The 14741-nt window shown below is 37.5% G+C and overlaps 1 long non-coding RNA gene across 1 annotated transcript; it reads right to left on the reverse strand.

Annotated features, from left to right (window-relative positions):
• Window positions 1-1075: 1075 nt before the first annotated feature.
• LOC126822718 (uncharacterized) lies at window positions 1076-9739 on the reverse strand. Its single transcript, XR_007680965.2, has 4 exons — window positions 9678-9739; window positions 8416-8540; window positions 4620-4760; window positions 1076-3370 (listed from the first exon to the last, which is right to left on the reverse strand). It is a non-coding gene; the product is annotated as an uncharacterized LOC126822718 (long non-coding RNA).
• Window positions 9740-14741: the final 5002 nt, after the last annotated feature.

Genomic DNA, 14741 nt, shown 5'->3' on the forward strand with positions numbered 1-14741 from the left:
AGAACACCCCATTTTATTTATAGTGGTGGTTAATATCAGTTAATTTCAGAAATAGTGGTTAATTTCACTGAATGTCAGTTATATTGGTTGATTTTAGTTATAATGAATAATATCAGTTATAGTGCTTAATTTCCGTTCTAGTGATTAGTTTCCGTTATAGTGCTTTATTTCAGTTACAGCGGTTCATTTCATTTATAGTGGTTCATTTCAGTTATTGTCGTTAATTTTAGATACAATGGATTTTTTCAGTTATATTTGTCAATTTCATAATTTTCAGTTATAGTGGTAAATTTAAAAAACAAACCAGTACCACCTATATTGTGTAAAATATTTTGATAGGCTTCTTTTTTTTTTATCCAAACCGGTGAAGTTTGTAAAATAGTTTCCTACCTAACGGCTAAGCAGTGAAATGCACGATGGGATTTGCAACTTTATGAAAAAATAATTATGATTATAGCGATTTGCAAATTTTCACTATTTCACTTACAACACAACAATGGCGAGACGTGTCATTTATTGGACGATCAAGATATTTGATGAAAACATGCCAATTGTTGGTTATTTAAGGGGAAATAAGACGGCTCGACATATTATTAAATGCTACGAAAATGGTACTAATCCAAATGTAGGACTTTGTTGGTAGGCGTCATTCTTTGTATTTTAAAAACAAATTGTTTGATTTACCATGTGGGATAATACATGTATATACATTCAGTCGCATTACGATGTCTATGGTATTGACTGTTCTAGTCGCTCGCATAACATGTAACGGCAGTTGTTTCAACCTTATTGTTTTTTTAGCTGTCATCTTTTTGAACAACGCGTGGTATTACTTCGTAATCTAATGAAGTAAGCGATCAACTTTATAACGATTGTGTATCTTTGTATCCCTGATAATCGCTAACTAAAGACCTAGTGTGATTCAACAGAAGACCATAAGACATGTCGAGTATTTTAATGTAAAATGACTAAGGGCGATAACTCTTATAGGTAGGTTTATTCATTCCTTTAGTACACGATTCTTATTTGTTTAATATTGTTCTGTAAGGTTGTGGAACTGGTCAATCTGGTTAAAATAAAGATCTCTATTTCGTTTCGTGTTTATACTTTTGTTGGGAGGTAAAGCTACTGGATAACGTGGACAGAGATTATGTACTAACAACATGCTAGTATGCTACTAAGAATGAAATGATCTATTCATATGTAAAAAGATTTATTAAGAAATATGTATCAAAAAGTAAAACAAAATACTATAAACCACACCATGACTGCATTTATGAAATATTGGGTTAATGTCGCGTCAGATGACCTCGGGAAACAATAAATAACATATATATAAGAATATAAAGCACAGTTAGTGTTTCTTTTTTTTAAAAAAAAAACCCAAGATATAGCCCATTATTTGCGTACAGATAGCCTGGCCTCGACTGAGACTGAACTATAACGAGTCCTTTTACTCATATGAAAAAAAAACATGAACGGCGCAATTACCGTCGCAGAAAGCCCAATCGGTTCAGATAAATAGGACGTTAAACCCCATTTAATTTCTTCAATGATGTACAGTGTATTGAGGCCCTGGTCACATCAGTGATCAAACTAAAATGAGCTGGTATTCACCGTACTATAAGACCAATGCATCAAAGATAATGTAAATATGTTTCACTATACAAATAAAACGTCTTTATCGTTAGTTTTGCACGAAGATACCGGTGCCATATCAAAAAACGACCATATAATAGGTCACCTTTTTTTTACACAAACACACAATGCATTCACAACAAATAAAAATCTATAACATGCCCAATATTAATTTAGTCCAAAACTGACCTACATGTAGATTTTATCGAGTGTACGTCAAAGCCCTTTTCTTGATCTGTCCTATAATGATTTATTTGGATAAAGATGTTTAATCACATCAGAAAATGGAATATCGTTAGTCATTATTATGTACAAAACAACACTGCATCTCCCACAAAACTTATTTTATGCTTCTTGGTAAAATGCACAATCTGTTAGTTCTGTTACAACAATGAATAAAGTTTGTTGACTTAAAGTTCACAAACACCAATACCTCCGACTGGAGAATACTCCACTACATTCCCTATAGAATGACCAGATCTGGCATTTAAATAGCATAGCTCAGTCATGTTATACACGCAGCACAAAAACTAGAATGTCAGGTACAAAACATCTAGTTTGGTCCAGAGGCTTCAATCTTTGATATGACGTCCCAATTCAAAGATGGATGCGATAACGGTTGATAGTCCATTATAGTACTATCGTACTTGTGTTAAAAAGCAGTCAAACTGTATACAGTAAAAGTCCTTATTATAAAACGTTTTATTCGATGTTTTCATCCATTAAACAGCCAAATGTTACATCCTGATCGATGTTAATGTATGGTGTTTATAATAATCAATATAAGAGGACATATTTATTTGCGTATTTAGTATTTATAAATTGACTAACACCGCTCCTTTCTGTTCACAATAAATCTTAGAATAAAACAAAACACTGTGTGATTCACTGTCTGCCTACTTTCAGTCCCTCCACTTTTGCGAAAGCTAGTAATGAAACAACGAAAGCTTTTTAATAATTATTCGGAACCCCACGGTACTCTAATGTTGAATTCCCATTGATTGGATAATGGATGTGGGTATTTCAAGAGCACGATGGGTGAGTAATTGGTATTGTCACGACTTTGGGTTGGATCGCAGGAGTGTGCACCCTTCCATGATCTATCACCTTATATGAATATTATAAGATTCCACAGCGCTCGTTATTTTCTTAGACACACCCCTAGCCTTATCTCCGCACTGGTTAAGGGTTAATAGTTCACCATTGCTCAGTACAATCACCAATCAACTCTAATTTACATCACTAACCAAACTGTCATACGCTGGTGGAGGATCGGATAGAAATTTATTGGCGATTTCTCTGTCAGTTTGTTCCACAGATTCATAAGAAGGGGGTGTTAATCGTAGTCCTTGAACATTGAGCACCATTGAAAATCCTTCAGCGGATCCGCCTACATTGGATATATTTTGTGGTAATGAAAAGTTCGTAATGCCTTGTGGTAAAGATTGTTCTTCCGCGTTGTCTCCGTCAGCATCACGTACTATATGCCCAGATGAACTTCTTTGTATCCGTGTTCCGTTTTCAATAGAAACAATCGTCTGTCCCGTGTTGGTAATGCTGTAAACGACGGACGCCGCTCTCAACCTGGAGGCAGGCCCACGACCACTTTTGCGAGCAGTTCTGAGAAAATAGTTCCCGAGTATAAATAAGAGAAATGTACACAGCAATCCCATGACGGTACACACTAGAGCTTTGGTGGAGAAATTTATTTCGCCGTCTTCTGATGAAATACCTGAAAAAAGTTTGTAATGCTATAAAATGATGCTTTTATCCAGTGGTGGTACATTATGTTGTATTGACTAATTCACAATAAATATAAGTCAAGAAACAATTTGTCTCTCCGCCTTACGTATATGACATTGGGCTTTATCTTATTTCCTTTATTAATTGTCAGCTGGGGGATTAACCCGTCATTGAGGGGTTTCGATACCCCGCTTATACGTGAAAATAGGAGTAAGGTCGCTAGTCCATCCTCGTGGTTTCTCTGAGCCCTCCAGTTCCCTCCCACTACAATAAAATCCTACGTTATTCCCGAAATGACCTAGTTTTGTCGAGTGGACGTTACCCCCCCCTCTCTCTTTATCTCTCTATCTCCCTCTCTCTCTCTCTCTCTCTCTCTCTCTCTCTCTCTCTCTCTCATTTGTCACGTCATGGCCACGGTTTTCGAGCTGTCACAGCACTGGGCTCCAGAAAATAATAACCGATGTTTTATTCCTGGCATGGGTCAAGAAGAACTTGGGAATTTTTCAAGCCTAGTTCCCTACTCGTTTAGGTGGGATCATGTGGGGTTGTTACTAATATGTATCTACACAAAAGGACGCGACTCCAATATGAAAACAAAAACTACGGTAACTGAAATTTCGAACAATTCATGCAGACTTTACACTAAAGTCTTTGTTAATCCAACTTCCTCACCAAAAGTGTATCTGTTTCCAACGCTTGACGACTCTAACTTCTGCGTTTATACAATCAACATCTAGTCTACGAATAACGTCAAAATCTTTACCATTTACAGATAAAACGTCCAACAGTGTAAACCTAGCATTACGGTGCCTTTTGTCGTAAAAATAAATAACCTACACGACCCTATCTAGACTGTATGGTACTTAGATATCTGTGACTATAGCGCATTAGCTTAGGTAGAACCCGCGTAAAACCGTAATTTATATATTATATGACTTTGTAGGGAGGTGCTAATTGTAGGCCGGTTGGGGAGGTTGGGGATTTTCCGGAGTCCAAAATGGCCGCATTTCTCGACTCCGAAGAATTCGAAGAAAAGAAAGCAGAGACGCCACGGTATAGGCGTAAAATTTATATCCCGAGCATTGTATGCCCTGTAGACAATGATTGTTGTAAATGTCACTCTCAAATTGAAATGATTGAAATATTGGAATGATTATAATAATATAAGTTCCTTGCAATTCCGTACGAATGTGTGAACATGACTTTAAAGACGATGACGTATATGTACATGTACTTACTTTTATATTCAATCTTAAATCCACGATATTGTTTGGACGAATCTGTTTTAAATTTTATAAATATGGTATTCTTCGTGGAATGAAAGGATGGTTGAGTGTTACCACAGAATACGCCAATACGTAAAAAGCTGTCGTTCGGTCCTGAAAATACATTTAGAAAAGAAATATTTAGTTCTAGTTCCAAAGCCAAATCTCCAACTACAATTACTGACTTTTATTAGAAGAGCTTTATTAATACTAAATGCCAATTGTCAAAATAGACGAAAAAGAAGTTTCACGGTTTGATTTTGAAGATGTTTTTCACAAGTGCGTAGAGACTGGCCCAAAACCCGTCGTGCGTGCTACTACGGACAGTCTACGGGGGAAATTTTAGTAAACCCGTCCGCGAGACTTAGTGTTCGGGACCTTATACGATCCAGACTTGCCGTAGGGACTTTTGTCAAAACACGTACGGCGGGTTTTGAGCTAGGCTTTAGAAATACAAATTAACAATATTATTATTATATAAATATAAAAACATCATAAATATTGTTTTAACAAGACTTTAAATATTCTATTGCATTTTGTGGACGCATAACCGGTTAGTGAATAGCAGTACTGACAAGAGGGTGAAGATACCCGGGTACGGGACAATTCGTAACCGGACAACTTGTCCCCTAACAACTCGTTCCTGGACAATTCGTCCCCTAACAACTCGTTCGCGGACAATTCGTCCCCCAGGACTATCAGTCCCCAGATAATTCGTCCCTGGATAATTAGTCACGTAGGACTATTCGTCCCCGGATAATTTGTCCCCAAAGACAATTCGTCCCTGGACAATTCGTTCCCTAGGTTTATTCGTCCCCTAATTATGATCAACAGCTAATTCTAAAGAAATTGAAGAAGTTGAAACTAACTGATGTCTGGTCTACATTGTTTTATCATACATAATAATGCATATTGATTATAAGTCAAGTGCAGTATTGACAATGGACAATACCCATAGTGAATGGATAAATATACTCAGCCAAATTAAAAACTTGACACTCGGGATTTTTGGGACTAGATTTTTAATATTTGGTTTATGGCAACTATTTTAGTGTTATGTTGTGCACAGACGACCTTGACATCAACAGAAAGCAAGAATACGTCTCGTGATGTCACATTACCCCCCAAAATGAAATTCACAGACTTGGAGAACAATCGGAATATTGTGTTTAGTAACGGTTGTGGCCTACTCTAGCTTCTCGTACTGCCACACAACGTCTTCTCATGGATCTCAGAACATTAGTAAGCACTACCCGAGGAAGACGTCGCCACTGCTCAGCAAGAGCATGTTGAAGGTCCTGCAACGTCAGTGGTGGATTCACTTGCTGACGAACACGTCAACCCAGTTCGTCCCAGATGTGTTTAATAGGATTAAGGTCGGGGCTAAGCGAAGGCCAATCCAGGACATGGACACCGGCATTTTTTAAAAAAATTCTGGGTAGCAATTGCTGTATGGGGTCGAGCATTATCTTGTTGAAACGTTAGTCCAGGCCCATAAACGGAAGAAGAACAGATTGCAAAATCTGATCCCTGTACTGGACAGCATTTAAGTTCCCTTGGACAACAACAAGAGGAGAACGTCCATGTGCACAAAAAGAACCCCAAACCATGACGCTGCCGCCACCAAATCGGTCAACTTCTCTGACGCATACTTGAGCGTAACGTTCACCTCTTCTGCGGTACACTCGGGCCCTGCCATTGTAGCACCATGGGTCTTCTGTCTGACGTGGAGAGCAGATTTAAGGGAACCGGTCGCCACATCCTACGTACGACCCATGCATCTTTTCTTACTACATATTTCTGTAGCCTTGTGATCGTCTAGAATTTGTCTCTAGCTGTCTTTACTTCTGCTTCACGTTGTGTATTTACTTCTTACAGTTTCTTAAGACGTTTGTCTTACCAGGAATAACAATGCAACAGTTTGCTTCTACATATTTTATATATATATATATATATATAGCTGAATACAGGTATACAAGCATAATCGATAACAATACAAGCTAAAACCATTTCTCTACCCTAGCCAGCCTCGCGGCTGTCTAGGATCTCAGATGTGAGCCCTCTGGAACCTAATAGAAGTCTGACTTACAGGGTTCCCCGGTTTCTTTTAAAGGTAAGTGAATATCATGCACAATAACGCGTGATCATGGCCCTGAACTTGTGTAATTAACAAAATGATTGGTTACTTTAAATCAAATGATGCAATTAGAATAATTCCACTCACGTGTAATTCGGTGGTAAATGAGTGACATATGTTTTCGATAAATCGCTCTTTTTTATGTGTCAACTATCAATTACAGACTAAGTTGATTTAAGTATTTTAAGTACATATCACATATTATGCGAATATGTTATTTCTCGAGCAAAAATTCTACTAGAAGTATTACACCATCGACAAATCTCAAAGTGAATCGAGATTCGTCACTAAAGACAACCGAATTCCACTGTCTTTGAGTAAATCTTATGTGTCTTGTGGCCCACACAAGTCGGTTACGGCGATGAAGAGGTGTCGATATTGGTCCATTATAGGGCCTCCGAGCTCGAAGACCAGCAGTCTGCAAGCGATTTCGAACAGTTTGTGCAGTTACCCTTCCACCAAACATCTCTCTACTTGTGGAGGTTGCAGTGACAAATCTGTTTATAAGATGACGTAATCGTATTGCTTGATCTTCCTGGAGTGACGTCACACGTGGCGCTCCCGCCCTTGGGCGGTCGGCAATAGTTCCACTTTGAAGCACTCTCATTCTAAGATTATATATTGTCTGGCGTGAACAATTAAAGGCTCTTGCAACAGTGACCACAGACTGACCAGCATAGAGCCTACCTATAGCACGTAGACGTTCTACATTTGAAAGGCGCGGCATTTTCTAACAAAGATGAAAATAACAATTTTAATTTGTTTTTCCAGTTCAAGTTACGTGTGCGTGTTCAGTTTAAGCAAACTTGCATCGATTGACCTCACGAGTTTGTGTTTGCACGTGTTTTTCAGGTTTTTCGTCTTTATATGGTCAAAAGTCACGTGATCCACGTGACTTTACAATTTTATGAAATTAAAGGCTTCTTACTACTTACTATCGTTAGAAACACTTTAAAATTTATTTGACTTAGCAGAAAAAAAAAATTGTTGAAATTCATCAGTGTCAAGTTTTTAATTTGGCTGAGTATAGATTCTTTAACTCATAAAAAGATGTCACTGATCATAGCTGATTACTACATGCATATCAATTAGCCCGAAAAAACTTCATGAACCATTAAGTTAAGGCCTATATTTAATACTAAATGTAAAACGATGTTAAACTAGCATAAAAACTGGGATTTTGGATAAAAGTAAAGACTAATTCAGTTTTTGATAATGGAACTACCGGTATTGTTGTTCAGGGACAAACTGTCCTAGGGGACGAATTGTCCTAGTGGACGAATAGCCCGGGGACAAATTGTTCATAGGGACGAATTGTCCGTGGACAAATACCCCTAGGGGACTAATAGTCCTATGTGACTAATACTTCTGATACGAATTGTCCGTGGACGAATTTTCCGTGGACGAATTGTCCGGGACGAATTTTCCGGAGACGAATTGTCAGGAGACGAATTTTCCGGAACGAATTGTCTTCGGGGGCGCGTTGTCCGTGGTCGCGTTGTCCGGGGACGAGTTGTCCGGAGCAATTGTTAGTCCTCCTCATGTTACCTATTCTGTGTTGACTGAAGCAGATCATTTAAATAATATGGAAGAAATAAACTGTCAAAACATACATTATACGTATATACTTACCATCGTACACTTTAACGAAATCATGTTGACAAGCATCATCATATTCTATCATACAATCTGTTACCGTTAGAGATATCTTAGCTGTTTTATCACTGGTGGAAATAAGCCAATAATAAATTGACGAACTAAAAAGATATTAAAATACAAAACGTTAGCTAATGGAAAGAATCGGGTTTAACGTATCGTCAACAAGATCTTCTGGTAATTTTGAGACTAACATATGGTTAATTTCTGTACTATGGCCATGTGTGTAGCATGTCAGTGGCGTTTCTTGTCTGGGATTCTTTTACCTGTATGCCAATGGGTAGATTAGGCCACACGACTTATCGTTGTCAACACCCATTCGATATATCCCTGCGATCTGTTGAGAGAATCTCGTTCTACGGCGGGAATCAAAAGATAGACATAAGCATAAAAATTGAACAATTATTTTCAGTATGTGTACTTCCCATAAGTTTCATCTTAAAACATTTAATCCTTCGGCATTGATACTCAGAATGCGATAAGTCAGATAAGTCGTCTTAATAAACGAGACTTGTACGCCATGGCAAGTTCATAAAGAATGACTGCGATTCTTAGAAAAGTTATCACATAATTATTCTGTTACTTTTAGAATTGTTTCTGTATGCCGTTGTGACGGATTTTAACATTCACTTTGTCATGTCGGGTTGTCTATGTATTAGTTGGCATTTAATGTCACACCCTCTTTTATGAAATGAAATGGGGTTTAACGTCCTATCGTTCTGCTTCGACTGGGCTAATGAAGACGGGCATACGCAATACAATGTGCTGTGAGAGACATTTTGTCCGGACAGTGGCGCTATGGCTTACTCTTATATCGAATTCCAATTGCCAGGGGATCTTTTACGTGTATGCCAATTTGTACACGGGAGTAACGGGAGTACACGGGACTAGTCTGCTGTATTTGTCAGGCCCTCCGTCCTGTACCACTGACAAAAGGAAACCACGCCGGAAAATCCCAATGAACTTTCTCGGCCAACACCGGGCCGTGGCTCCCCCGTCTTACTCACTTAGTCACCCCCACCCCAACCCGCCTTAAGAATATGATAATAAAATAATTGACCCGCTATTTTCTCTAAAATATGTATGGGAGGACATTTTTAAATTATGTTAAGTGTTAAGCTGATTTAGACGTGATCTACAAATTCCAAGAACACATTCGATCGTGAAGCGAAACAAGAAAATTTCCGGACATTACACTGCTATATATAAAAGAAAAGATAGAGTTTAATAAGACTTACTTGGGGTATCTTTTAGGATAATTCTGTGAGACAAGTTCTGCAGAAGACGAAGTTGCAGTCAGGTTATAGTACGTAGATGCTGATACAAAATTACCTAAAAAATAAAATAAAAGCAGTACAGAAATAATTCGTTAGAGCACCAAGGGAAACATTACCGTCAAAATTCAGCCATGTTAACGTTTGATTATTATATAATAACTGCAGATGCAGTTTATATGTTTAAATAATTCTCTCTTTCCCATTTATGCATGACTATTTTTTTTCGTTGAATTTTTGGGCTATAATCGAAGGAGAATTTTTGGATTTCCATTTTCTCTCATGGTTTACCGCCTTCTATATTTTTATCAGATGACTGTGGTATATTGGACTCTTTGTGGTTATACAGACTATGATCACCGGAATATTACAAAAATGTTACAGGCCATTAATATAACATTGAGGGTGAATTGGGAAGATTACTAGTCTTATTCCTGATTAATGTTTGAATTATCTCCCTTGAATTGACCAGTCCGTGTACCTGTAAATTATTGGAACAATGCAATGAATGTAATGGGGTTAAAACGTTTCGTCGCGAGTTTAGATAGATAATTTTCTAATCAAAGAGACATCAAGCCAAATCGTTCACATGTATCAAATACTATAAGCACTATTTTATAGTAAAACCTATTGTTATCATCTAATTGTAGGTTACATCCAAATTACAAGAAATAGTCATTCACGAAGAATGCGATGATATTACTTCATGTGTCTCAGAATTAAAACAATTGTTGTGCATACAATACGTATCTTAACCTCTTTAAATATAAACAGAAATGTAGGGCGTTAAACCCCACTTCATCTGATTTTATTTAAATATAAATGAAAGTGTTAATAGGAGTTTAGTTAAGCCATTGTTTGATAACACCTGGGTAATTATATAACAAGAGAACCTTTGTCTTTGTTTGCTTTTCTCTTTCAAGTGATACCTATCTGTTACATCATTCATTGTTCACGTGAGAGAAGTCATTTCGGGACTAACATATAAGGTACATTGTTATGTCTATAATTGGCTTGCTGGGCGAAAACGTAGGGGTGGCGATCATTATACTCTGTATTCCTGTAATAATATACAATTTCATCGCTAGCGTAACATGTTAATCTCTTATTTATCTATACTACCTGATGACTTGGGCAATAAAAAACACGAGTCAACTGTCAGCGATAACACTTCATAATGAAAGCGGTGGTTAAGTAGAGCTATTTCACACTTGCTTTGTCACATGAGTCAATGATCGATAATATATAAAACTATATCATAAATTGCCTCATTAATTACCATTATAAGTAGTTGAACTAGTTGAACTCGTTCGGTAATATAATTGTTCGTGTTAAAATGTTGTCTGATGTTATTCATCAATATTTACATATAGGTCGACTATTTGACCTAGGCACTGTCAAAGTTTAAAGGTTATGATGGATTATATCCCCCAATATGTAGCTTACTTAAATATTCCTTTCAATGTTATCTGTCTACCTGAGAAAACGGTACATTTGATACGGTACGGTGGCCCATATGCGACTTTTAAATATTATTTAGTTTTGGGTTGTTTTTTAGCTTTAGGTTTGTTTTTAGTTCTCACCGAGAGAGAGAGAGGGGGAGGGAGAGAGGGTGGGGGGGATAATGTCCAATCGCTTGACTCAATGACAGACCTTATGATTCCACGCGCACTAGATCCTTTAAAAGATCAAAGACAGATAACAGTCAAATATGATATACATTTATAAACTATAACTTATAAAATTGAAAACTCCAGAAACAATCATAAAATATGTTTTCATGATTTCATAAAACAAATAAACATAGTGTTCCACCACTCACACTGGTCTTATTCCACGTACAGGTTAAATGAAATGAAATTGGATTTAACGTCTTACTGTTCTGCACCTACTGGGCTTATGAAGACGGACATACGGCATGCGATGTGCTATGGGGGAACTGTTGCCTGGACAGCTGCGCAACGACCTACTTTTATTTCGAATTGTAACTGTCAAGTGCTCTTTTGTGTGCACACCAATATGTACAAGGAATCTCGGTTTTTGTCCCTTCCGAACGATTATACGTTGTCTGAACGATTATACGTTGTCTATACGACTATAGGCCCTTCGCCCTACACCACTGACAAAAGGGAACCACGCGGGGAAATCCCGATGGATCTAACACGGAACCTCCAAGCTAGCGAGCCAACAGCAACACTTTTGCCTTCTCTTCATCGAATTCCAGGGGTTCTTTTACGTGCATGCCAACGAGTACATGGGTGGACCTCGGTTTTTTGTATCACTCGAACGACTAGACGCCAGTTTCCTTGCTATGTCCTCCGTCCTGTACTACTGACATGGGGATGTCCAATTTTCTCGGCCAACACACGGATTGATCCTAGGACCTCCGTAAGAAACTTTTGCATTTTTCAGGGGCTACTTTAACAAACAAATAATTACAAACCTATATACACTATATAAATAACGCATGAATGCGCCCAGTTGTATTAATAACCCCACTGTGTGATACATGTGTTACTGGGAGCTCTTGTGTCTCAGTGAGTAAGACGTTGGCGTGCAAACCTGGAGTTCCCGTGTTCGATCCCGGTGTTCGTTGGGAAAGTTCATCGTGATATTTCGGCGTGGGACCCTTGTCAGTGGTGCAGGATGGGATGCCCGGCAAGTGACAACGTATAGTCGTTCGGATGGAATTCGAAATACATGTAGGCTGTTGCACATCTGCCCAATGCAAAATTTCCCTCATAGCACACTGTATGACGTATGCCCGTCTTCATTAGTCCAGTCGGTGTAGAAAAGCAAAATGGTAAACCCTATTTCATTTCATTTAAATTTTGAGATAGCTGTGAACCTATGAACCATCTGGACTATTTGAATAACAGTCTAACACGAAGTTTCTTTTCCAATACACCGTCAACCTCTGACCCCGGAGTCTCGCCATCCAAACGGTTGTCTGATTGCATAACATAATGGAGCACTGTCCGTTTAGTACAAATTTAATCTGTTTTGGGTGACCTTTGTTTTCAGTTCAGGCCAATTAGAAAACAGTGAAACCGGACATTAAGAAGCAACCTGCTGACAAATATTTATAATATTGTCCACGCTTGATTTACGATTTCTGTGTGTTTTATGTGTCATTGAAACCAAGCCGCAGCGTAATTTAATTAACTCGATGGACTGTAGTCCCAACAGGGGTTACGAGATATGTGACACGGGGTTAAAGGTATCCCTCGGGCATTTTCACCTGGCCAACCAACCAGGTTGTTTGATAAAGGGATAGAGAAAACTTGGCCACAAAACATTTTACGTCTAACATAATTATTGCTTTGTACCACGTACTACACGTATCAAACTATAATCTCCTCTGCCACATAATCGACATCGATCACAGGGTTCGAATAGTTCGGATGGGTCAAGACACGAGGAAGCTGAGTACAAGAAAAGACAGTGAGAGCTATTTTAAAAAGTCACTAACTTTCTCGCAAAGATAAATGTAATCAATTTTCACTAATATCATGTCCAAAATATAACATAAAATGGTGTTTAAGGTCCTACTGTTCTGCACCGAATGGACAAATGAAGACCACATGTTATTCTAAATGACCCAAGTAATCATCGAAAATCCAAGCATTAACATAATTGGAGTAATATATTGTTCACTAGTGTTGCTGAAACTAAAACCCCATGAAAACCTTTATCATAATATAAGACTCGCGAATCAAATTTTAGGGCAAGTATGTTAGCGACGCCCTGGCAGATGTGCTCCAAGTTTTGTATACAATCAACTTGTCCATGTAACTACATAGTCGAATCTAAAATTATTCTTTTACAAAGTAGAGAATATCCATTAAAACGTTTACTGTTGTAACCGAGTTTTGAGTTGAAAAGACGAAGTTACATGTTTTTCTTTACGCTGTGATTGACTTCATTATGCCATAATAAAAGAACAATCTGGGTGATAATTTGTACCAAAACCGAGTTAAAATACCATGAGGACATTCAGAAAAAAACAATTATTAAACACCGTCGCATGACCAGCACGGTCTTTGAATAGCCAGTGTAGAACACTGCTAAATTTAAACTTAACTCCGAACTTATTTACCTGCTTCGTGTTTCTAGAGAAAGGTATACCCAACCTGTTCGAGAAACCATCAATATCACATCGTTTCAAATAAAAGTCTTCTATAGATTTTCGTTTTTTGTCGAGTAAGGAATATCATAAATCTACCAAATTTCTCCACCTTGCCCATCTCGTCAAAATTAACGGATACCTTTAGGGCTTTATTACAGTCTTCCACTGTGCAGGTTCAACTGATCAAAAATAATTTTATATTTAACTCACCTTTGAGAAGAAGATAGCATAACAATATACTGGTCCAATTCCAGAAACAATGACTTCGAGTAGAACTTATGAACTCTGTAAAGATTACATTATTAGTATTAATATGTGACATTAAATTACATTTCCTTTTACAGAGTAAAACAAGGGCGAGTGAATATTCTTTTCGATATCGAAGAACAACCATAAGTGAACAGCAAGGATAAATCTGAGTTCACTCATGTTAATCCTGTGTTTTCTTCAGCATTGACGTGCCAAAATCAAACAAAATCTGACTTTAAACTGGTTTCTTAATTATGAATAAATTAGTTTATTTGTGTGTGCGTCTTGTACGTTTAAAATGTACTAAGGCTAGTTTTCTTGGTCATATTGGGATTTATACCTGAATGAAAGATAACACGTTTCTATATTAAGGTTTGAAGGTTAAATCCTATTCGATTATGCAGTAAAATAGGTTATGCCTTTACCACGGGGTCCTTGCACTAAGGATGGTAGCTTAAGAAAATAGTATTCATGTTTATCATAGTGGTGGTACATTTTATGTCCTTCCTGGATTCAATCAACAATATTAAAATAATTTATGCAAATTATCTGAATACAACCTAATTTAAAATTGTGAAAACAAAGTAAGATCAGTGGACTATGGTGTCGTTACTACTATCAGTATAAAAGTGCTTTTGAATATATAAATC

The sequence above is a fragment of the Patella vulgata genome, chromosome 1 (genome assembly GCF_932274485.2).
Source record: "Patella vulgata chromosome 1, xgPatVulg1.2, whole genome shotgun sequence".
In the NCBI taxonomy this organism is placed as follows: domain Eukaryota; kingdom Metazoa; phylum Mollusca; class Gastropoda; family Patellidae; genus Patella; species Patella vulgata.